Raw genomic sequence first — 25,544 nt, forward strand, 5'->3', positions numbered from 1 at the left:
CTTGAAATTTTCTCCACTTGAGCTGTGACGGCAGGATGAGGATAGGAGAGGCAGAGTGTGAACACCACAAACAGGCAGCGGTGCCCTATGTTAGAGGATATTGCACTTAAAGATTAGTAGTGTTTAATATTTAATTTCCAAATATAACAAGTGATAGGTCTCACATAATCTCACAGTTCAAAAGCACCTTAATTCTCATCAAAATAAAGAATTTTCTAATAAACCAAACTCCTTTATAGAAGTTTCTCCCAGCAGTTCCCAGATCTTGAAGTGTGTGGTAACTAGCTGCCCATTCTACCCTTGAGAAGCTCTTAACTTGGTCACTTTGCTTTTGGTGGCTGTTTTGTTTCGTTGCTTTGTTTTCATGTTGAGACATAACCGCTTACCTGCAATTTCTGCTGTTTGTCCCTTACAAGTGCTGCCTTCCTAGGGCACCAAGGTCTGTAATCATGTGGCAGCATAGAAGATGCATGCAGACCCCTCTCCTGACCTTTCTGAGTCTGTGGCCTCAGGCTGATCATCTTCATCCTCTTGCCCTTTAACCCTTTTTTTCTTTCAACACCCTTCCTGAACCCTTCCTCCCTCCCTCCATCCTTTCTCTTATTTCTCTTTTTCTTCTTGTTTTCAATAAAAATTTAACCAGGATCTACTCTATAAAACAAACATCGTAGTTGTCATTGGGGTTATACAGGTAAATGCGATAGGGACATTGTCTTCAAAGAACTGTAGTAAACTATCTGGTGTCAGCTAAGTAAATGATTACAATTCTTTAAAACAAGGGTTATAATAGAAATAAACAGGTAGATTATTACTGCATTCAATCCTGACAATAATACTCTAGAGATGGGTATTATGATATTTATTTTGCTAATTATAAAGGTAATATATGCCTATTGTAGAAAATTATATACATGTGATGACAATAACAATTATCATTGGTATTATTACGGTGAACTTCTATTATGCATTTGCTTTGTGTCAGGCAATTTACTAAGCAGTTTGCATTTGTTATCTAAATTAAAATTCACAATAAAACTTTGTTGTATGTCCTGTTATTATCCTCATTTTCAGGTGTACTAAGTGAGGTAAAAAGAGGTTTCATACTTTGAAATTGGTAATTCTTCCTTTGACTGAAGGTTGTTGGATTTAGGAGTCTGCACTTTTACAAAATGAGTTTCAAACATGAATGTCATTCAGAAGTATTAATGGACATGTCCTGGTTTTGGCGTTCTGGCACTCATTTTCCCTTTTCTTTGGCCACAGCACCCTGATTTTTCATTCAGGTGTTCACCCCAAGCTTGGAGATTGCTCTGTTTCTTACAACTCTAGGTGTAGGCCTTAAAGAAACCAGCGATGGCTTTTTCCCATGAACATGTGAATGGTTTGTGGATGACCACGACACCCAAATCCAGCCAATGTGATATTAGGTGAAAGCTTCTGAGTAAGAAAAATTCCTTTCTTTTGCAGAAGTCACCTGAAGAAACATAAGTTCTCCTAGGGGAATAAGGAAGCCTTTTGAAGCTGGTGCAAATCATGTTGATGTTGGGAAAATCTAGGTTACATATTTTAGAAGCAAAACAAAATTGGCAAACTGTGCTACAGGATCATTCTTTATTTAAACTATTCAGATCCAATGCCAAAAATTTCCTTTTACTATTCCAGCCTGTTTGGATTGGATTTCTGTCATTTTAAAGCATATATTCTAACCTGATACAGGTCAATAAACAAGGTATGCTCCATTAGCCCATAGTATAGATAAATACACAGTATAGATAAAACTTTGCTTTGCATTGTCCCCTCTAAATTTTCTCCAACTATAGTCTTATTGACTTAGTTGATCTTGACGTGAAACTCTGCCATTTCTTCCCCAAAATTCATATTGATAGTGTTAAGTGTTATTCAAATAAAATAGGAAAAAGAATAGTCTTTAAAAGACTCATGTAATGAACTGTGCCAGTAAGTTTAAAGACTGGGATGGGATGGATTATATCCATTGATATATTTGTTCAGTTATATTCACTAAGCATTTACTGTGTATCTGCCCTGGGGATAGAAATTTGAACATAAAGACACAATCTCTGCGCTCACAGAATGTACAGTCTTGTTCTCTTCCAATGCACACATAGTCTTTAATGACACTAAATGCAGATTCAGTGGATCAAACAATTTAGAGGTTAGTGGGAATTAAGTGTAAAAACATACAATATGAATTTTTCTAGGAGCACAGTCAACCTAGAATACCAAAAGTGACCTGAATGTTCAGGTTTAACAAATGCCCTTCAACTACATAGACATGAAATGATCGGTAATTAGAAAAATGTCACAAGGGTTCCATGTTTTTCCTGTAGGAACCTTTGCTACATGGAAGACGTGAGATAAATTCTACTGTTTTGACATGATGAAGTGTCAAGGGAGTGACATTTCTGAGGTAATGCAAGGTTGAATTATGCTGACTAAAAATACAGGTTTCCACTACCTGAGCTTGAAGGAATATATTTATAACATTTGTAACTGTAAACAATTAATAATTTAACAGAATTTAATTCTTTTTGAATAGTGTGAGAAAAAACTACTAAATTAGGGGAAAAACCCCAACCCAAAGACCAGGTAATATTGTGTTGGAAATTGAACCCATTGCATCTTTCTTTTTTCCATTTTAATACTATTATTTATGAATCTTGTTGAAAATAGATGTTGTTTTTTTATACTGGATCAATGCTAAATAGACCATTGTGAGTCAGATATTTATAATCAGCCTGGCCTTATTTCAGTAGTCATGGTTGACTAGTATTCGTTCAATATTATTAGCTGTCTATTTTGTTTTTTTTAAATTTTAGATATATTTCAAAATAAAACATGCAAAATATTTCCTTCTATTGTATTTTAAGAGAAAAAATATTTTCTTATACTTTATTCAATAGAAAACTTGATTTATAAAGAATGCATTATTAGTATCTACTCAATATTTATTTATTTGAGAAAGAGAGAGAGCATGAGCGGGGGTGGAGGGGCGGAAGGAGAAGAGGGACAAGCAGGCTCCCTGCTGAGTGGGGAGCCTGACATGGGCATCCATCCCAGAACCTTGTGGTCATGACTTGAGCTGAAGTCAGATGCTTAACTGACTGAGCCACCGAGGCACCTCCCCCAATCTATTCATAATTTTAAAAAATTATATTGTAGATTTGAAAACCTAAAAAATCTATAATTTACAAACAGTTATCTGAGTTTTTTAGCTTGTGTTTATAAAAAGAGTAGGTCATTTCACACTGTTTTTTTTTTTTTATAACAGACTGTGAAGTTATTTATTTAGGCAAGAATCAGTTGAATTTGTCAACAAGTGCTTTAAAAATAATATAGAAATGGGTTTTTGATTTTTTTTAAAGATTTTATTTATTTATTTGAGAGAGAGAATGAGAGAGAGAGAGAGAGAGCACATGAGAGGGGGGAGGGTCAGAGGGAGAAGCAGACTCCCTGCTGAGCAGGGAGCCCGATGCGGGACTCGATCCTGTGACTCCAGGATCATGACCTGAGCCGAAGGCAGTCGCTTAACCAACTGAGCCACCCAGGCGCCCGGGTTTTTGATTTTTAAAAATTTGTTTAAATATAATATCTTCTAATTACTATTTGGAGGAACTTCTTTAAATTACTAATGATGATAATATGGTGTATTTTCAGCCTAAATAATATATTAAAGTGTTCTGCAGACTGAATTGTCTGTGCCCACCCCTCCAGATTTGTATGCTGAAGCCCTAACATCCAGTGACTATATTTGGAAATAGGACCTATAAGGAGAAAATTAAGGCTAAATGAAGTCATAAGGTTGGGGACTTTAAAGGATTAGTGTCCTTAAAATTAAAGAGATGCTAGAGAGTTCCTCTCTCCACCATGGGAGGACAGAGGCCAGAACTCAACCATGCTGGAACTCTGAACTCATACCTCCAGAACTATGAGAAAATAAATTTCTGTTGCTTAAGCCACTCAGTCTGCGGTAATTTGTTATGAAAGCCTGAGCTGACTGACAGAAAGGGAGATTTAAAATGAGCACCTAAGACTACAGCAGAAGAGAAAAGAAATAATGAGAGTGGTTGCAAGAGCCCTTCCTCTTTATTCCTTAATTCCTTTCTTCAGCAAATGTTCATGACATAACCAGTATGTGCTAAGCAGTGAGAAAAGAGCAGTAAATAAGGCTATGATCCTGGCTCAACAGAGTGTGTATTTTAACAGGAGGGGTAACAATAGATACATATCAGGTAGCTATAAGTGCTACAAGAAAAAAAAATATATATATGTATGTATGTACACATAGTAATGTATTGGCTTAAAGTATGACAAGACTGCTTTTTAAAAAATGTTGCATTTGTTTATTTTTAGAGAAAGAGCTAGTGTGGAGTGGGGAGGGGCAGAGGGAGAAGAAGAGAGAGAATCCTCAAGCAGACTCCCCAATGAGTTTACAGCCCGACCCGGGGCTCAATGCACAAGACAGCTATTTTAGATATAATGACATAGTGGTCACAGACCTGAAGAAGTGGGGATAGATGTTGGGGGAGAATCATTCAAATACTCAGAAGAAAGGCATTCTGGGTAAATCAAAAAAGCAAGTGCAAAAATCTTGAGACACAGGGGTAGCATACATGGTGTATCAGTATGAACATCAAGGAGTTGCTATGGATGAACAAGTGTGTATGTGGTTTGTGTGTGTGTGGTGGAAGGAAATAAAGATTGGGGAGGATGGACATCATGTTGGCCCCTGTAGGCCATGGTAAAGACTTTGGAATTTATTCCAAAACTTGTGGTATAATAATTTAAATTGGACATATATTTTAATTTGAAACATCATAGAATTTACAAAGAAAACTGAAGAACCTGCAATTGATTTTAAAAATCTGATTTTATTAATAATAAATGCACAGAGGCAAAGAAAAAATAACGACCCATAATTTTTTTCACCTTTTAATGTGATCAGACATTTGTGTGTAGTGAATGAGGCCTTTTCCAATTATCCGATCTAAAAGACCCTCACCTATAAAAATCTTTTTCTGCTTAACTTTTCTTCATGGTACTTACTGTCTCCCCACAAAAAGCCATCTTGGAATCTCTGTATTTATTTCTTTATAGTGTAGTTTTACCTGTTTTACCATTAAAATGTAAGCTTTGTGAGGGAGGGGATTTTGTGTCTCTTTTTCAACATTACATTCTAAATGGTTAGACTGGTGCTCATTAAATGTTGAGTGGCTAAACTAATGAATCTCAGCGGTTGAAATGCAATTTTGATATGTTGATGACAGACATTTCATAGATAAAATGGAAGCTCTAATCTAATGGAATATTTGTCTTTTTGCACTGTAAGATTTCAATTCCTAAAGGACTGATTGGGTCTTACTTATGTACAAAGCACCTACTTAGTACAGCACTTTAAAATAAAGAAAGACATCTGCTATGAGTTAGCAGAAACATGCCACAAATCAGCTTAATTTTTTTAGGGAGGGGGAGACAGAGGGAGAGGGGGAGATGTGGGACTCCATCTCACAACCCTGATCATGAGTCCAAATCAGGAGTCAGACCAACCAATCGAGCCACCCAGGTGCTCCAACTCAAAATATTTTTTGAACTCAAAGGAGAAATAATTTTGTTTTAAGGACAAAAGAAATTGAGAAAATAACTGACTGAAGAAACATGTTGTGGTATAGATCCTGGGAAATTGAATGGAAGGAGTCAAAAATCAACAAGAACATAAGATAAAAAGAGTAAATGAGGGGAGCCTGGGTGGCACAGTCAGTTGAGCAAGGAATCCTGGTTTTGGCTCAGGTCCTGATGTCAGGGTCATGAGATCAAGCCCCATGTAGGGCTGTGCACTCAGTGCGGAGTTTACTTGAGATTCTCTCTCCCTCTCCTTCTGCCCTTCTTGCTCCTGCTTGCTCTCCCCCTCAAATAAATAAATAAACCTTAAATAAAAAAAGAGTAAATGAAATTGGGGAAATGGGAGAGTCTGCTTTTACTTGTGATTATCAAGTCTTCTTTAAGTTATTTTTACTAACACATTTATCAATATAAAATAAAACTGCATATGATCCCCTTAAGTAAGTTCTAGTCCACTTTGAAAGAATACTGACAATATTTTTATAGTACCATTTCCTTAGTTGCTATTGTACCTACCTCTATCAATTAATGTTTTTTAACTTTTTTGCATATTTAATATAGTAGATCACCTAGCACATTTTCTATATTTTTATATTACTTAATTTCGAGAAAGTTAAAATGAACTGTCATATTTAAAATGTGTCTATTTTAAAGAAAGAGACTATTAGGTACCTATGAATCCCAACTTGAGCAAAATCCGTATTACTAATTTTGAGAATAAAATTTTTCTTTGTGATTACTTGAACTAGCCAAGATTTCAGTGTCACTGGGGAATTAATGCTGGGATGATCTTGGGATTTGCACAGTAATTGGTTTGACACATATGCTGTATACTGTACAGGGCTATGGACACAGATGGTAACAAATATACCAGCCAGGGTCCCAGAGATCAGTATAAAAGTGTGATGAAATTGATTTTTTTTTCATTCTTTGAGGTTTATAAGTAACCATGCTGGCTAATGAGCTAATTTAGATAAGCTTTAAACAAGAATATAATCATATTAATGGTAATTATTGGAAAGCAGCACAAAACGAAGCTTCATTCCAAGTTTTAATTAGTAATTAAATGAAAAGTTATTTGACCTATGATTAACTTTCAGTGTGTTTTTAAAGTTTATATATATGTAAAGTAGTTTTATTCTACATAACAATGTCTCTAAAGGAAATATTATCAAATATGCTTTTAGTAATGGATATGCTAAAAGTATACTAAATGGTAGAAATGTGGCACAGTTATGAGTACTCTTATATATAAATTAAACTTTAACAAATGGAACCAGAAAAAGTTGCATATGAAAACATCATCTAAATTAATGCCAGTTCTTAAAGAATTAAATGATTTCTGAGTAACGTATTTGCTTTTCCATAACTGGGAAATTGTCTGATGGGTGGTGTGCTATAATGATTGTCATTTGTTAATATGGAAAATATTTGGTATTGACAAATAAATTAACAAATAAAAAAATATTAAAATACTTTCTTGAACCCCTTACCATTTGTGATTTCAGCCATAAATGTATGTAACAAAATATTTTTTTTAATTTATTTATTTTTAAGATTTTATTTATTTATTTGTCAGGAAGAGAGAGATTCAGAGCACAAGCGGGGTGGGGAGCTGAAGGCAGAGGGAGAAGCAGGTTCCCGCTGAGCAAGGAGCCTGATGTGGGACTCAATTCCAGGACGTTGGGACCATGACCCAAGCCAAAGGCAATTGCTTAACCGACTGAGCCACCCAGGTGTCCCCTGCAACAAAATATTTAAATACAATGTATAATGTTGCGGTTAATAGTATTTTGAAATCACATATGAAATATTAGAAAACGACATACAAAATCTTAACTTTAGAGTTATAGCATAGATTTCAATATTCTTAATAACTCTGAATAGGTGAGTAGAACAAATAGAGGAAAAGGATATTTTAATTGAGAACTGTAGAAGTGTCTACTCTTCTGAAGGTTATTTAAGATCAATTCTTTTCAATCAGGTTTAATTCATCAGCAAAAATTTTTAAAGTAGCATTGCAACTTAATAGTTTACGATTTGCATGTATGCCTTATGGATGTTCCTGAGCTCTTTTCATATTTTATTTTAAATGTGTGTCTCCTTGCTAGCACCTTCCCCTACCACCAATCCAGGGATTGGAGCCTTGTTCATGTGGGACAAAGTCTGACTTATTTGTCTTTAAAACCTATTACTTTTAGTTCCTAGTACATAAAAGGTGGTCAATAAATATTTGCTGAATGCAGGAACAAATGCAGCTTATCTACTATTATCTACAAGGGGAAACTTTTCAAGATAATAACTAGGGGTATTCATATTTTTAAAAACTCTGAGATGTTAGAAATTCCACTGGTAATTATACAAATTACATAGAATTTGCAAATATCTTTCAAAATACTATTAACCACAAAGTTTTACCAAATATCCTTCCAAGAACTTACACATACAATGATTTAATAACATAATGAGATCTTAACAATACATAATATGAGAAAATATTTACATCTCATGGCACAGTTAAGTACTAAAATATTAGCCTAAAGGAACAAAATCAAAGTATCACTTGCACTCTACGATTCCCTGCATCTTCAACAAAGAAAACAGAATATAATTTAATGCCTTCTTGATGACTTGGGGTCATTATCATGAACCTCAGTTATGTGACATTCTATTCTGTTACAAAGACAATGTAACTACAGATGTTGATGGCATGAATCCTGTTATCAAGTTTTAATAGTCTCATGTAATTAGGTGTAAGATACATCACAAAGCAGCAATTATTTTGTCTTCTTCCATATTTTAGTCACTTTCTTTTGTTGTCATTATTTGCTAAGTCCCCATAATTAGCTAAGGAAAAAGCTCGGGGCCAGAGTTAGAGTGTTTTGATTGAAGCACAAGCTATTTGGGGCTGTGGAAGAAAAGGGAAAACAAAACAAGCCATGAAGCAAGCTGTATTCAAAAACAAAATCCTGAGGAAAGTATATAACGTACTTAAAATTTTCCATGAGCTTGGTTTAATATGTTACGCCATACTTACAATGACCTCTAAAACAGTAGAAATTTCCCCAAACACTGGCAGCTGCACATGGTGCCAGATGTTTTATTTAAAAGATTTGAAACTAAAAATCAATTTGGTTGTCATTTATTGTCCTTTTGAGGATTTAACCATAAAATGAATCAATAAAAAGGAGAAGAGGGAGACAAACAAGAATCTATTTTACAATAAATGTAAAAGGGAATTTTTTTTATAACATCAATCTATAATTGTAATAGAATCTTCTACATAGATAGATTGTCTATAGATAGGCATACATATTCCAAACTCATAACAAATCTACTTACTCACAGAGATACTTGGCATGAAAAAAAAAAACAACTATTTAATAGGAATGATATATTCAAACGTTTTTTAAAAGGGCTACCAAACATTTTAATGTGAGCCTTTGAAATCATTTAGCTTTTTTCTTTTACCTTTAAATTTTCAAGCTGACCAAACATTTACAATTGGAGAGACTGTCTCATTATTTCTAGAGCAACATTTTTTTTATAATACTCATAGCCGAGCAAATATTTAAGGTGAGCAGAGTACCTAACTTTGCAGTTTGCCTGTTATTTTTCCTGTTACTAATGGAGTTAGGTAATCTAATCCTTTTATAGAATTACCCTTTGTGGTATTTATGTCAATGTCATTTTTATTCCTTCTATATCATTCCCATGTAGTAAATAACTCCATATTGACCTTTACTCATGTGCTGCCTCCCCATGAAAGGGCATCTCACAATCTATAGACACAGGGAAGGGACCAGGGAAGTTAAGAATGTCATCAGGTAGAAGGTGCCCCAAGGAGAAGGCTGGTCCTCCCTCTTGCTGTGGCCAAGCATCTCAGTGATACTCTGCTCCTAAGTGTTGTCAACTGAGAAGACATACAAGATTTGAGACACGAGAGAGGAAGAGATATTTGTAAACCTTTTTTTTCCTAAGGTCTTTCCTCAAAAGCATATGCCTCTAGTTCTTAAATACTTATTATGTGTTCATCTATGTTTTCTGTAATTTTTTTTCATGCTGGAATCCAGAATTGAGCACAGTTTACTGATAAAGGTGTGGTTTATGAGGGTGTTTATAAAGGAAGGAAAGTTGTAGGTTCCTGAAAATTGTTTCTATAATCTATTAGGGCTCACTAGTTTTTTTTTTTTTTTCTTAATATCATGGTTAAATAATCAATTAATTTTAATTATAGTTCTCACAGTTAGTTGTGATGAGGCTAAACCATACACCACCACCACCACCACACACATCAAGAATGGAAAGCCTGACAGGTTATCAAGTACATAGGTGCTGGCCTGACCTGGCAGTGACTTGAGTGAACCACCTAAAAGTGTCCGGCTTTCATGTTAATCTGCCAAATTCTCTTAAAGGCCTTCTAGTTATAAAAATTTTAACTCCTAGGAGAGATCCTGAAACACTGCATCTACTTCCCTCAAATATACATTGTTCTTCCATAGCTTCAGGCATTTACTAATGTCTCTTCCTTCTGGAATTCATTTTACTTCACATTTTGGGGAGAGCCTAAACTGTTTCTCCCTTCAGGACTAACAAGGAAGCACTTCTAGAATCCTGAATTAAGTACCTCCCTAGGTTTCAGGATTCTGTAAAAAATCTGTTGTGGTCAGTGATGATGGCAGGACTTCCCCCACCTACTGCCTAGATCTGTCCAACATTGTTCATATAGTCATTTTTTTTTTTTTTTGTGGAAACACTACTTCCTGACCCTTTCCCTGGGATGCGCCATTGTGAGATAATAAAAAAATATATCTATTGTCTTTGCCCCTGTTCTTGGCACAGAACTCCTAAAACCCTTGCGATATCTAAGTGATGAAAACACTTTTGTTCTAATATTTGGTCTTTGACCCCATTTCCTGACACAGAGTTCCTAAATTCCTTGGAATTTCCTCAGTAATAGCATTTTTGTTCTTTTTAACAGTTAATAATATTTTATTGTTATTTTAATTTTTAATTTTTTTCTTTAAGATCATTTTCTTTTATTTTATCATGATCAGTGTACTCTTTAATCCCCATCCCCTAATTCTCCCAACCTCCCACCCTTCTCCCCTCTGTTAACCAAGCACTTTGTTCTTTATATTTAAGGGTCTGTTTCTTGGCTTATCTCTCTCTTTTTTCCTTTGCTCATTTGTTTTGTTTCTTAAATTCCACATATAAGTGAGATCATATGGTATGTATCTTCCTCTGACTGACTTATTTCGCTTATCATTATACTTTTTAGCTCCATTCATGTTGTTGCAAATGGCAAGATTTCAATTATCTTTTATGGCTAAATAATATTTCATTGTATATGTACACCACATCTTCTTTACCCATTCATCTATCCATGGACACTTGGGCTGCTTCCATAGTTTGGCTATCGTAGATAATGCTGCAATAAACATAAAGACACATGTATCCCTTTCAATTAGTGTTTTTGTATTTTTTTGGTTAAATACCCAGTAGTGTGATTCCTGGATTATAGGGTGGTTCTATTTTTCATTTTTTGAGGAATCTCCATACTGTTTTCCACAGTGGCTGCACCAGTTTGCACTCCCACCAACAGTGCATGAGGCTTCCTTTTTCTCCACATTCTCCTCAACACCTGTTGTTTCTAGTATTTGTTCACCTATTCATTCTTTAATTATTATGTATCTTCTATGGTTTTAGCTTTTCTTCTCAAATATAATATACTAAATGTGTAACAAGTGCATTTTGACCATATTCCTCAAATATTACAAAAATAGCTAAATCTATACTTAATATAGAGGTACTGTTACTGAAGTTCGTTCTATCACTTGATTTTTTAGTTGTATTGATGATTTCAGAATCTTGCAACAGAAACATGAAGCTCTCTGCAATCTCAGAAAACCCCTAGTGTTTTTCCTAGCCTTCACTTCCTGACACCAGCTAGATTTAAGATAACAGTATTACCTGACAGAGATAAGATTTTCACCATAAACATAAAATCAGCAAAGTAAGTTTTCATAAGCTAAATCCATGTTAATAAAGAATAATTAAGATTATTTTATCACTAAATTTGTAAGTTAATATTGTCCTTTCATTTAAAAAAATAATTACGGAGGAAAACAATGGCAGTTTTCCAATGGTTTTTATTTGGAAAAATAAAATGAATTAATATTGATAAAAAAAATAGCCACCATCTTTGGGTCTATCCCATTTTTACTGTCGTTGCTGTTAAAATATTACCGGCCTCCAGGCCAGACTCTGATAAGGGCTTTTCTAGAACAGATGCTGGCTGTTGTTCCTGGAAATGAATCTTTGTGGATCTAATCACAGAAAATACATCTAAACTGTTTGCTCAGAAGTAAATCTCAGAGCGATAAACGCATGGAATTGACGAGGAAATAATGCTTTTCAAGTAGTATTGTGCTGCTTAGAATTATAATATGGGTCTTGTTTTCCAAAGAAAATAGCATTATCTTTTTAGTTCAAAATGAGTAATTTGTGGCCTTAGGGCTCATGTGAGACAAGCTTGCAATCCAGCACTGTTCCTTGACTGAGGCCTCATCCGACTATGAGGAATCTTCCTGGCATTTGCATTAGACCCCTTATGCTTTGCAGCTACTCAGGAGCTCAGTGAAAGAAAAGACACTAATTATATGTTGGAAGAATAATGAAATCATGTAAGGGAAAGGAAAAGTACTCCATAGATCACAATGGCAAAAGAACGTAAAATCCCTTTGAGATATTTGTTAGCAAATTCAAGCCCTATCCCACTAACGAGCATGTTTTGCATCATTAACTTTTTGCAACTAAAATTGTTTATCCTTTCTAACCCAAGGTCTCTTTAATCATAATTTAGAACAAGGAATCCTTATATTTCATGGTACAAAAGAGCAATATGTTGACTAAGATAGTTTGAGAGGAAATTGTAAGATATTTTTGAGTGAGCCTCACCTACTATATCTGAAAATTCACGTATTTATTTTTGATCATTGTACATCTTGTGACTTGTTTTCTTTTCGAATAAAATTACTGAGTATATTACAAATGCAAAATAATTGTATTCTTCAAATATTATAAAAATAGTTATATTTTTGTATAGCATTTTTAGTTGTTGTATATAATGAATTATTTCAATTGCCTTAACACATACCTTTATAAGTATGAAATTACTGTTATCACTTTAGTGGTGTAAGTTGAAGAGGGAAAACTTTGAGGAAAACTATTGCCGCTTAATATATCATAAGATTTTTAAAGCATTCTAAAAAAGATAGTGTTTAAAATATACAAACTAAACTCACAAGCTTAAACAAACTGCTTTTAATTAGGTATTAGACTAAAAGAACGCAGGAAACTTTTTCGTTAATTAAAAAAGATGTATACCTGGTACCTCTAACAATAAATATTGGTTAACTGATCATAAAATGATTTTTAAAATAACCATCAAAATATTATTACTTAGTACCCTTACCATTCTAACATTATAACCGACTTGTTCCACATCAGCTTTGATAAAAATGTTCTTTAATAAGCCATCCTGGGATCCGTGTGCTTTGCTCTGGAGCTGTGGCATCTACTCAAGTCTCCCTAGCTTCATTCACAGCTCACAATCTCGCTCTTTTTCTGCCTCTGTCATTCCCAATCAAAGCGACTATTATAGCATTGCTTCTTCAATTTTCTGTGTCTGAGTTTCCCGCTACCACTCTCCTTTAGCAGAAACCAAAGCAGAGAGCAGAAAAGAGCTCAAGATAGATTTCCACCCTATGAGATTCATTTCCTCTTATCAAAAACAGGCTCCTTTTCCCGGTACTTCACCCTGAGAATCTTCATTCCACAACGGAGGTGGATTACAGTCAGACAGTTATTTAAATGCAAAAGGTTTTCTGCAATTTCTTCAGACTCCTAAGGGCAACACACAATTTCTCTCAGCTCAAGACTTTTTTTTAAGTTAACTTTGTGAATAGTGCTTTGTGAGTTATATAGTCCTTTGTCAACCCCCTCAAGGGGCTAACAGTCTAGGAAAAGTAGAAAATGAATTTTAGTAAAAGCCATTTAAACATGATTTAATAAGGATAGAGAAGTAAAAAGAAATTAAGGACAATTGTTTTTTTAAAAAAATTAAGGAGATTTTGTCCACAGACACACAAGAATTTACTTCAATCATAACACTGGTAAGATACTTTTGTATTAGTGTTTGTTTATTTTTTTTCCTCAAACTTTAATGCGTTTAGAATCACCTGGGAATCTTGTTAAACTGCTGATTCTGATTTGGTAGATTTTGCAAAGGTGAGATCTGAGATGCTGTATTCTTAACAGGCTCCCATGGTGCTGGGTGATGCTGAAGTTGCTGGCCAAGGACCACACTAAGCAAGATGATAAATCCTTGAAAAAAATCGAGCAGTAAAGAGGCATAGGTAGGAATTGTATTAAGAAAGGAGTCTTTGGGGGCACGTGGGTGGCTCAGTCATTAAGCGTCTGCCTTCAGCTCAGGTCATGATCCCAGGGTCCTGGGATCGAGCCCTGCATCAGGCTCCCTGCTCAGTGGAAGCCTGCTTCTCCCTCTCCCACTCCCCCTGCTTGTGTTCCTGCTCTCCCTATCTCTCTCTGTGAAATAAATAAATAAAATCTTAAAAAAAAAGAGAGAGAGAGAGAGAAAGAAAGGAGTCTTTGGGTGCGGTTTAAAACAGAGGACCAGATTTTTGGAGACGATTTTGCCGCCTCACAAAGCAGGAAGGAAGCCTTTTAAAAGATACCAACAACACTGGAGTAAAGAATAAATCTTGCCAAGACAAAATAAAACACAAGAGGTAGACACTAACATAAATATAAGTCACACAGAACTACCAGAATCTTAGAAGGAATACAAAACGTTGTCATAATTAGTGCAGCATAGTAATACTGCAAAATTACTGCACTGTATGTCTACACGCAAAATGTCTACATGCAAAAACAGGATCAAACCTAACTTGCAAATACCTGGCAGCAAATTACAGAGTGTCACATTTGTAAACCAAAAATATCAGGGGAAAATGTAAATGCAGTGTGCCACTACCACGTGTATGACTCTGAGTTTTCCATATTTGGGGAAATTACAGGGGGCAGCATATCCAGAGTGCAACGGATAAGCCTCGCCCTGGGAAAACCACCCTCATGATCGTGGTCTCTCTCTCCCAGGTAAGTATCCTTTTTTTTTTTTCCTTTTTAATGAAATGTTGTTCTGATTAAAGTGTTCCTTAATCAGAGTTGATGTTTCATGTTATATAAAGGGCATCAATAACAATGCAATTGAGCAGTGAAATAGAGAAGTCTCAATATGGTGCCCTTGCTCAGACCTCAATTTGGGGCTTGACCAGAATATTCATTACAGTCAATGCAAATTCTGATTCCAAAATAGGCTGATTGTTCTTCTCTCACAGAGGTGTGGTCTGCTTTAATAAGCAAGCTAGGGCAGAGGAAAAGGAAAATAAGAAAAAGCAACTGGGGCGCCTGGGTGGCTCAGTTGGTTAAGCATCTGCCTTCAGCTCAGGTCATGATCCCAGGGTCCTGGGATCGAGTCCTGCATCGGGCTCTCCGCTCTGCGGGGAGCCTGCTTCTCCCTCTCCCACTCCCCCTGCTTGTGTTCCCTCTCTCGCTGTGTCTCTCTCTGTCAAATAAATAAATAAAATCTTTAAAAAAAAAAAAAAAGAAAAAGCAATTAATGGTTTCCCCTAGATGTCGAAATACAGAAATTTTGTTTAAACAAAACAAAACCCATGGGATGCAAACATAAAATTTTAGTGGAAATGGATAATCAGTAAATTCTTTTTTACATTCTGTTATCCTCAAAAAAACAGATCTTTGCCCTTTAGAAAATCTTTTGTTTTGGAAAGAGTAACTTTTAGGAAATCTATCGGTTATTTCACCCATTCTTTTATTCATTCACAGCACAAATATTTGAGTTCCATTGTACTAAGTATGGGCAAGATTCAGTACCTGGCCTCAAGCAGATTACAGTGTAGTTTACTTAAATGTAATAAATTAAAGAGTTACATGTGACTGCCAACTGATGTTTGCTCTATAACATACTACATACTACTCACTTACTGAAATTAGTTTTGGAACTCCTCAGAAACCTGATATGTAAAGCAGGAGAGAAGAGAATTTTGTTTACTAAATCAGGGTCCTGGAATCATAAGCTCCCATATTTCCATTGGATATCTGGCACAAGCTTTTGAATCATTTGAGGAGCATTTAATAAAAGGATGAGAATTTTTCAAAAGGATGAGAAGAATAGGGTAAGGGGAAACAAACAAACAAACAAAAATCCATTTCCTGGGTCTGTTGCCACCCTGGGCCAGATGTTGTCAAGGAGGAAGTAGCCATTGAGACCCAAAATGGACAAGTGTGCATGGGTCCTCTGATGGAGTGTCAACAGCAGCCCCAAATGACTCTGTGGTAGGGATGCATAGCAATAGATACATTTCTTTTTTCTTTTTTTTTATTAAAGATTTTTATTTATTTATTTGACAGAGAGAGACACAGCAAGAGAGGGAACACAAACAGGGGGAGTGGGAGAGGGAGAAGAAGGCTCCCCGCTGAGCAGGGAGCCCAATATGGGGCTCGATCCCAGGACCCTGAGATCATGACCTGAGCTGAAGGCAGACACTTAATGACTGAGCCACCCAGACGCCCCTACATACATTTATTTTTTTCTATTCTTGAAGGCAAAGAACAGATTTCTGATTCTCTGGAAGATCTGGTGTTACAGCTACTGAGTCTTTTTCCTGCCTTCTTTACTTTTCTTTGTGTTCACAAAACAACACTCGATTTTAGCCTAGGCGTTTCTTCATTCTTTGAGAGTTGATAATTACAGTTTTTATCTTCGTGAGTTTAGCTGTCCTGACAAATAGTAAAGCTAGCATGGCTTGAAGAAGGATGTGGTGGGGGTGTGCATACCGAGGTGCGAGGAGCAGTGTTGGGTATCTGGTAGATTCAGGACTCTGATTAATAACTGATATTCTCTGGGGTCCTTCGCTGGTCTCCCTGTCTCTCATTCTCCTCTCCTCTTCCTCATACTGAGTATACAGAAAGGAGACCCAAGCTGCTGCATTTACTCTCCCTTACACACTGCCCCAGTTCCGAGGCACCAGGGACTCCTGAGGGGATTTGAGGCCTTGAGAGCCGGCCGGGTCGCTGCTGCTGCCTCAGGCCGGGGAACCCTAACTGAGCTGTTCACCTGGTAAGCCCTCTCCAGCTTCTCTGTGTTTTCCTTTTATGGGTTATGTTATTTTCCGACGCTTTAGTTTTTACTTTCCATCTTATTTTAATATTATTTCACCCATTTATCTGCATGCCAGAGTTCTTTCTAGTACTCCACTCTGAACATATTTATTGCTAGAAAACTCTCAAAAATTTCCCAGCATCCCGTATTTCCATTGTGTGTCTAATTGCCAGCACCCCCGGAATGCACCAAGAGCTTCCTCAGTCTCTTTCTATCCAACACTTAGCATAACAGCGAGACCTAATTACATGCTTGGTATGATAATAAAGAGATGATTTAAAAAATCTGAATCTTGAAGATTTTCTTCCTATGAATATATGCTATAGCGTAACCTAGGTATGCTCTCCCTAGATGGATGCATAATATTGGAAAAGGTAGTTCTGGAAAATGTGAAAAATAATCATAGGAAAATAGCTTCTCCTATGTTTGTGTTTCTAGAGTGTTAGTCATGTTCACTGTCTTATTACACAGAGGCTAAAAGATAAGAGTTTATTTTATATGCCTAAAAGCATTTTTAGACATTTTTTTTGTTTCATCCTGGCTGCTTAGCACTCTAATGAAGCATCATGCTTCTTAGCACAATTACTGAATAGAACGATTTGTTGAGGTCTTGCTTCAGGCTGAAGATCTCGATTCTGGAAAGGATCTATGACCTCCCCAGCACCCCCCAGATAGATAGGTTTAAATTCAAGTAGGTAGGGACAGAAGGGCTCATTCTACACTGCAACTCCTGAAGAATCTGTGAAAAATAGAGGGCATATCTCCAGGTTAAGACAATAACCACATGTTTGAAGGTGTCCTAAGGCAGCCCAAGTTTTTCATATTACTGATAGACACACAGGTAAGGAACATCCATTTCATAAAGACATTGTAAATTTAAATAGGTATGTTTTGAAAATATGTCCATGTAACTAACACCATTGATATTTTTCCTGATAGAGTTGCCAGTGTTATATAGCATCATATACTCCCATATGTACACATGTACACTCTCAAGAAATCATTTATCCTTAAATAAAGACCAACATTAATTTAAATTAACTGTTTGCCTACAACTAGGAAGCAGCTTATGGACTAGGAAAATGTGTGATTATACAATCTTTTTTTTTTAAATAAATATTGGCTTGGTGCTGCTGCTTTGATGAGCTCTCCAGGACTTATCCTCAAATGCAGATGCCTAACATTCATAATTTGAACTGGTATAATACTAATTCTTTCAGATGTACATTCTCACAGTCCTCAGTTGTATTTCTATTCTAACACAATATCATGATGTAATTATTTGCTTACATGTCTGACTACATTTAAAACTGTGAGCTTCTCAATGCAAAAGGTGACCTATTTATTGTATGTATAGTAACTAAGGAAAATAAGGGCAATCAACGTATGTTTGTACAATAAATGTATAAATGAATCAATGAATGAATAGACTAGACTTGAGCAAGTAAATTGATTTTAGGTACTCAATTCTTTGAAAAGGATTTCAAGCTCTACACTGCCTTACATGTATATATACTATTAAATAACAGAAATTCAACCAAATAAATTTTAAAGATCTAATTGGCTGTATTAATTGATTCATGAATCAGGCAGCATCCTATCTAGCATGTAAAGGGGAGCTTCAAAGAGTTACAAAGGAGGAAAGGTTTTTAAAGGTAGAGCTGGAATGGGAAAAAATATTAGCAAAGAATCCATTGTTTTAGGCAAGATTGCCCTCCTAACAAGAATGAAAGGAGACCTCAGTAATTTCCTAGTTCTGACCTGGAAATTCCCATGTTGAATGGCTAACAGATACATTTCTGGGGAATTGTAACTGTAGTCAGGATAGGTATTAAGTCTTGGTTTACTGATTTGGGGCCTTAACCTAAGTAATGCCATTTTGGGCCTTTGGTTTTCTTTCAAAAGTACAAACATGCATTAATATATGTGTATATGTTCACATGCACACACAGTCTGAATTCTTATAATGTGCCAGACTTTGGGCTTAGTGCTTTATGTACAAGTTTATTGAACCTCATTCTACATATGAGAGAATTGGTCTAGAGAGATCAGGAACTTACATCAAGTCACACAGATGAAAAGTTTGCAAGTTATGATTGGTTTCAAGGCTTATTAATTTTTCTACAAAATGATTCTAAAGTTTGATATTCTCCACTAATATTATATGCTGATAAATAGAAATGGTCTGTAAAAATAGGTGTATACAATCTTAACTCCCAAGAGATTTTTACAAGTCCAAAAATTAATTAAATATAAAGAAATGTGTCTGTAGTTGAGAATGAGAAGCAACCTTAAAATGATAAATCTTCCTAAAAACAATAGAGGAATTATAAAGAGAATTGAGACAACAGAGTCATCATTTATTTTTATGAGGAAAATGCTGAATCAAGGGCTTTGTAATAGCTATTGAAGAGAAAGAAAACATCCGTAGCTAGGCTTTTTGTTTTCAAGTGATATGTGACATTTACTTTTGATTAAAGATGAATTGAGTTGTAGTATTGGGTTGTATCATCAATTATTAGTTGAACATCTCATATATACCAGAATCTTCACTATGTGCTAGAATACAGCAGTAAAGTAAAAACTAAATGTCTTTGTCCTAAGAGATTTTAGATTTTATCGGTAAAGACATACATTAAATAAATGTCTGCACAAATATTGTGATGAATATTCTAATATGAAATATTCTAATATAAAAATATATAACATTGTAGGACATAAAAGTGGGAGAAATAATACAGTCTCGGGATCAGAAAAAGTCACTCAGGGGAGAAAATATTTAAGCTGAAATTGTAGGAGTTTCTTATTTGATATCAGCCTAAGAGAGTCTCTGCTTTTAAAAGAGCTTCAGTGAAATTGATTGCTTTTTATGTGTCCATGTTTAAAGCAAAAAGGAGAAGTCTACCCCCTGCTCTATCCCCATTTTCATGGATATCCTCTATTTGTCTGTTTTTCTGTCTATCTATCTATCTATCAAGCTACCTACCTACTCATCGAGAGAGAGAGAGAAAGGAAGGAAAGAAGGAAGGAAAGAAGGAAGGAAGGAAGGAAAGAAGAAAGGAAGGAAAGAAGGAAGGAAGGAAGGAAGGAAGGAAGGAAGGAAGGAAGGAAAGGAGGAAGGAAAGATGGAAGGGAGGAAGGAAGGAAGGAAAGGAGGACAGGAAAGAACTGTAGAGGTGGCAGATGCACTCAATAAGAAAGGAAGATGACAACAAAACAGGTCAATGGGATATGTATCACTGAAAAATGAAGCCTTGACTCTTGCCTCATGTCATACAGATATGCAGATGTGTTTGGTTTGTCCATGCTATCATTACAGGTACACACACACACACACACACACACACACTTGTTTCCAAGATCAAAAAATGCTTTTTTTTCCCTATTGTCTAACTATAGTCTAAGGTAAAGCAGTATTAGAGTCTGCAGTTCAAGTAAATTTAAATGGTCACACTTTTGATTCATCTCATTTTAATTCCCAGAGAACAGCCTCCTACATATTCAATTTATATTTACATACAGTTTTGTTAATCACCCCGTGAATCAAGAACGTAATCCTCTTTTTAAATGAAATGGCAGCATTGGTAGAACCAACACTCTCTTTCAATGTATGAGAGCCATGCTAGGAGGCAAGTAGGAAGATGCCAGGGAAGGAGACATGAATGCTGCCCAGTCCCACATATCATGCAGTTCAGCCTATGTTGTAAGGTCTTCACTGTTCCAGACAGAGGATTTTTCTCATTTGCAGATATGAACTATGCTCTTCAGGAAAACCGTATTCATTTTGGTATGATCAGCAATGTTCATCACTAATCCATATATTCTGAGGCTGACTATAAGTTACAGATTTTATTCTTATAACAGGTTTTTTGTGCTTTTATTTGCCATCACTATGATCTCTTTGTGTCTTTAGCTCATTTACAGTTTTGTTGGCACATCACTAGCACGAGGGAATTTTCATCACAATCACTTCATACATTGATAAGAATTTCCAAAGATAGCTCTATTGATCTATCATGTGAGCAACACCCTTAGGAAACAGAGAAGATGGGATTTCTAAAGTGCTGTAGTTATTTGAAATATAGACAGAGAATGAAGACTTTTATCTTTCTTAAATATTTTCACCATCTGAACACAAGACTTAAATCTTATGTAATGGCATAAAAATTCTTATCCTCTAAATAATTTATGAAAAAAATCCTATGTAAGTACAGACTTTGAATGTATACGTGCTACGAGAAGCAATCTATTATTCATTCTTCTTGCAATTCTACTACATAGAACAAAAAAGTTTATTATGTTAGAAAAGGAAACAAAAACGTATGAAAAAAGGAGTGAAAAGAAATTAAGCTTGACAATGCTGCTAAACTAGCTTTGGGTTCCTCATGTCTCATTTTATATAGTCAGGTCTATGTCAGAATCTCATGAGCAGCAGTGGATGGATTCCCTTGGAGTACTGACAAACAACACTGCTCTCAATCTTTTCTTACTCCTACTCCTCTTGCGTTTATTTTGGGAACTATTATACAGACATTGTCTTCTTTATGTTATCCTCCTCCTAAAGAATATTGAACACTTAAGTATCAAATTAGAAATATATCAGATGGTTAAGCCCACTGTCAATACTTATCTGATACTTTGAATTTATTTCCTTATACAGTTTTTCCTGAGAAACTGTTTCTTACTGCTCCTTACATGTTTTGATTATTCTCTTTTATTATGCTCCATTTGCAGTGTCTTTTACATTTTCTCTTATTTTTAAGGTAAATATATGCATTTTTCCTTTTTCTGGCTCAACAGTTACTGAAACAAAATGAATAATGTTGACGGCTGGAATACAGACAAAGATTTCTGCTTTCAATACCAGCACAGTGCCATATACGTTGCAGGTACAGTGAAAATTAAGTACATTGTTTAAGTACATAGCAAACTTAAAACATTCATTTTTTCATTCATTTCTCCACTTTCAGTAAATAATAATTAGACCATACTGCTGGACAATGTACAAGATCCGATTTAAGGTTCTTAATGGGTTGAATTTGGCACTTAATTTGAAACCAAATTTGGCTTATTGATTAACACACATCAAAATGGTCCCTTGTAGAATGGACCCGCATATAACCTTTAGCTCATTTCTACTGCTACTTATGTTGAATTCAATTAGCCCATCAAGAAATAACTGTTGTGTGCCAAGTTTTGTAATTAGCATATATATTGAGTTTGGTTAGAGAGGAGGACAGAGTGGTTAAAGAAAGTGACATTTAAAAATAGAAAAAAGACAACAAGACAAGAAAAGAAAGGGAAGGAAAGAACAGAAAAGAAAGATGAAAACCATCTGGTCCATGCTTTGAAATACTTAAGATCTATTTAGTTATCTAAGTGTGAGCCAGGTAAGTGCTGGGGCATACGATTAAATGGGTGTATGCAGCTTTCCAGTGCTTCCCAGATTGTCTATAAAGGCTTGAACAAAGAGAGTGATTAACACAGCCCAGCAAATAAACTTCAGAGGGGCCCAGAACCAGAGCCTTTTCTATGGGGGAAGAGTCATGGCCAGCACTCAAGAGTACACTTTAGGCAATTCTCTGCTGGGTCACATTTACATATTCTTCTGATGTTCTTGTCTCGTGGAGTCATCCAGGCTACTAGAAAAAAAAAATTACAAGTTGATATTTTATCCAATTTTAGAACATACGGATGGATGATATTGCACTGGGAATCTAGAGAAAGTAAGTGCTCTTATTTTTTCTTTCGAAGTATCATGAAGTATTTGGGTTATAAATTAGTCATTGACAGAAGTATAATATTTGAATTAATATAATTGATAAAAACATTTAAAGGACATATTTTTGATGGACCTTCCAAATGTTTTGCTTCAGAATGGAATAGTGGGAACATACCAACTTTGAAAACATACAAATATTCAGATATTGACTCATCATTTAATTTGTGGGTTAAGTAATCAGATAAGTTAATCTATTTGCTACCAATTTACTCTATCAGCAGAATTCAAATCGTATTACTTGCTTCTTTGAATTGTTCTGTGAATTGAATAATGTAACATTTATACCATTTGTGAATCACTGAATGCAAGGCTTGAGCCATGGTAGATGCTAAAGGAATGGTGGTTGATCGATGATTATGATGATGATGATGTTGAAGAATAAGATGACAATAAAAAAGATGATAAAGCTTGATGGTGAAGATATTCAATAAATATTAGTATGATTTCTTCAGAAAAGATCACATTGACTTAATGTAGGATTATGAAGTGTTGTAAGTAGGAGCCATGATTGGGGTCAATTTCAGAAGTGTAGTGAGTAGATCTAAAATTCACACAATGAAATAATAATTTCTTAAAAGACTTTATTTATTTATTGAGAAAGAGAGAGAGAGAAAGAGAGAGAGCAAGCACATGCAAGTGGGGGGAGGGGTAGAGGAAGAGGGAGAGGGAGAGAAAGTTCAAGCCGACTCCCCACTGAGTGCCGAGCTCCATCCCAAGACCCTGAGATCATGACCTGTGCTGAAATCAAGAGTCGGACACTTAACCGACTGAGACACCCAGGCGCCCCACACAATGAAATAATATTATGGAGGAGAAATTACATGTTAACATTTGGATTTCATTGAAAATTAATTCCATGCAAGTGGTGGGTTAAAAGCAATAGAGAGGGAGAGAAGGAGGGCTGGAAGAATGGAGGGAGGGAGGGGGAGACATAGTAACTGGAAAAAGGAGACATAAAATAAGCAATAATATACAGAATAGCTGCTAAATCGATTTAAAAAATTCCCCTAAACAATATTTTACTTTGGGTTTAGTACCTTTTTAGTGAACTAGAAATTTGTCCTGTGGAATCTTAAAGTATCAGTAATCACTTGATTATGTAGAAGAAAAAATATAGAAAATTATCGTGATAATTTGGTAATATATAATTGAACCATCCTAAAAAGTCTTGGTGATATTTAATGATTAGCAAAATATACTTAAACCACTTGACATGAACACTCAGTATTGCCTTCAAAAGAAGAACATCTTCATTTTTTCTCATCTTCTAAGCTTTATGGCTCTTTGAAGAAATGTTAGCTTTAATATATAAAGTTATCTTCAAGGCAGGTTTGTTGTATTGTAAGAGTAAGCTTCCCTGAAGGAAATGCCACAGATCATATGCCATGATATTGGAGAGCTTATTTCCTGAAAGTCTGGCAAGAATTTCTAAGAAATGTGTGCCCTCTTCTTAACTAAACCAAGAGTGCTTATTCTAATGTAGAAAATAAGCCAGACCTGTATTTTGCACTGTGGAAATAAGACAGTAAGGATTTTTTAAAACTGTTTGTATAATCTAAGTAATTTTTAAAGTACGGTTTTTTGTAGACTTAAAGAATTCTTCTGTAAAATATCCTGAACTATAAAAACTTCAGGGGATGCCTGGGTGGCTCAGTCATTAAGCATCCAACTCTTGATTTTGGTTCAGGTCATGATCTCAGGGTCCTGAAATCGAGTCCCACATCAGGCTCTGTGGTGAGCGTGGAGCCGGCTTAAGATGCTCTCTCTCCTCCTCCTTCTGCCCCTCTTCCCCACTTGCACATGTGCATGTGTGCATGTGGGTGCTCGTTCTCTTTCTGTCTAATAAACAAACTTCAGAAGGTAGAAGTTTTAAAAATATCCCTTAGCATATTTTTATACTTTATAAAGAAAAAACATTCTTCAGCTTTACGTTTTAATGATGTGAAAGTTGGTTATATGGCATCTCCCTCTCTCTCTCTCTCTCTCTCTCTCACACACACACACACACAACCTGTTATCTGTGCATATATAATACTACTATGTGATATTAGTATAAATATTATACAACTATATTAAAATATATGCATGTGTGTGTGTGTTTTTAAATTTTTCTTTGCCACGGCAATCTCAAGAATATCCACTAAATTGCATTTCCTACTTCTGATAATATTCATTGGTAGTTCTGTTATTTACTAAAATGATAAATTATTACAAAATTATTTAAATGGTATCGAAAGGATATTGTTTTAGATGTGAAGTAATGAAATTTGATTTTGTGATCTTTTAAAAAAGTTATTGCTTTCCTTTAAAAATGCTTTTTGGGCCATAATTTGATATTACAAATTGAGAAATGACATCCTTACTTATTAAGAAAATTATCAGAAGGGAACAAAGTTATCTATGTTTAAAAACCTTAAGAATAACTTAAAGTTAATGTACAGTGTTTTTCAGAATAAATTTTCTTCAATGAACATTTGAAATATTTAATGAACTTGAAAAGTATTTATAAATGTTGAATAATGCAACCTGTTGGGGTGCACTTAGTCTTCAGGTTTTTTGATATCTGAGTTTCCTTTTATAATACGAATATGAATGTGTTATAATTATTGTTTTATTGCCACAATTCAATTGAATTTTTCTTATATTTTTTCTTCTATATATATTTAATATATATAATGCTGCTGATAAAATAGAATTTTGATTAATACTGTTAACACTATTTGAGGAACCACTGTTTACAAGATATTGTCTTAGGAATAGAAAAGATTGAAAAAGATATCAGGCTTAAGACATTAAAAGGTGTATGCTTTCAATAGAATGCTGTAAGATGTAATAACTGAACTATGCATGTTGTTCTAT

General features: G+C 35.2%; 1 non-coding gene across 1 annotated transcript; it reads right to left on the reverse strand.

Moving 5' to 3' along the window:
• Positions 1 to 14,665: 14,665 nt before the first annotated feature.
• Positions 14,666 to 14,825, reverse strand: LOC123323255. Its single transcript, XR_006539306.1, has one exon. It is a non-coding gene; the product is annotated as a U1 spliceosomal RNA (small nuclear RNA).
• Positions 14,826 to 25,544: the final 10,719 nt, after the last annotated feature.

This window comes from Neomonachus schauinslandi, chromosome 1, assembly GCF_002201575.2.
Source record: "Neomonachus schauinslandi chromosome 1, ASM220157v2, whole genome shotgun sequence".
NCBI lineage: Eukaryota > Metazoa > Chordata > Mammalia > Carnivora > Phocidae > Neomonachus > Neomonachus schauinslandi.